Source organism: Lucilia cuprina, chromosome 5 (assembly GCF_022045245.1).
Source record: "Lucilia cuprina isolate Lc7/37 chromosome 5, ASM2204524v1, whole genome shotgun sequence".
Taxonomy (NCBI): Eukaryota; Metazoa; Arthropoda; class Insecta; order Diptera; family Calliphoridae; genus Lucilia; species Lucilia cuprina.
Window position 1 is genome coordinate 23,677,576 of NC_060953.1, and position 1,399 is coordinate 23,678,974.

Sequence of the window (1,399 nt, forward strand, 5' to 3'; positions counted from 1 at the left end):
AATTAGTTAATTTTACAGATTTTTAATAACAGCGATAGAATTTTAATTAATTTAACTAAATATTTATTATGCTAACCGATTTCCAATCGATCTTTTTTCTGTGTGTAGTCATAAATAATACATTAAGCATAGTTCTTCTACTGTAGGTAGTTTTATTAATTTAAGTCTGTCAGTGTAGGATGGTAGGTTCACATCAGGACTCCAAGGCAGACCACGTAAACAGAATAGCAGAAATTGTTTTTGCACAGACTCTATACGCTGTATATGAATATTGTAATAAGGATCCCAGATAACAGAGCCATATTCCAATATAGGTCTTACTAAGGAAATGTAAAGTTGTTTAGTGATGTAGGGATCACTGAATTCCTTAGCCCAACGTTTTATGAATGCAAGTACACCTCTAGCCTTATTTATAGTCATGGTAATGTGTGAAACAAAGTTTAATTTATGATCCAGTAGAATCCGAGGTCAAGAAAGGTTTCAACAGATTCGAGCTGGTAATTTCCTAAAGTATAGTTGGCAGGAATGTAATTATTTCTGGAAAATCGCATAAGTTTACATTTTTTAAATTTAAATCCATTAAGTTTAGATTGCACCACGAAAAGAAATTGTTTAGATCGGACTGAAGAAAATAATGATCCTCATATCGGGAGAAACTCAAAAATATTTTAACATCATCAGCATACATTAAAATGTTGCAAAAATTTAAAACATTCGGAAGGTCATTTATGAACAGGGAAAAAAGAATTGGACCAAGATGGCTACCCTGAGGGACACCAGAAGTAACCAAAATATTTTTAGAATATTTATCATTAAATCTGACACATTGAGTTCTATTACGAAGATACGATTTTATCCAGTTTAGGGTTCGGCTTGTAAATCCTAGAAGGCCCAGCTTAATAAGTAGGAGATTGTGGTTCACTTTCTCAAAAGCCTTGCTGAAATCGGTATATACGGCATCAGTTTGTTTTCTCAGCACAAAGCCACGGTTTACATGTGTTGTAAGGTGAAGGACATTTGTGGTAGTGGAACAACCTTTCCGAAATCCACGTTGACAAGATGACAGTATAGATGTTGATTGATGGTAAATATAATCGGTGATAAAACTCTGAAAGATTTTAGGTATTACACTGAGTTTAGCTATTCCTCTGTAATTGGAGACATCAGATTTACTACCAGATTTATACAATGGAATAACGTATGAGGTCCTCCAAATTTTTGGAAAATAACCATATTTAATGGAGGTGTTGAACAATATTATTAATGGGTAAACTAACGAATTAGAACAATAATGTAATATACTGCTTGGAACGCCATCAGGACCATAATTATAAGAAATTTTTAGTTTATTTAAACTTTTCAGTAGATCTGCAGTGCCAATAAGTGGAAAAGATATATC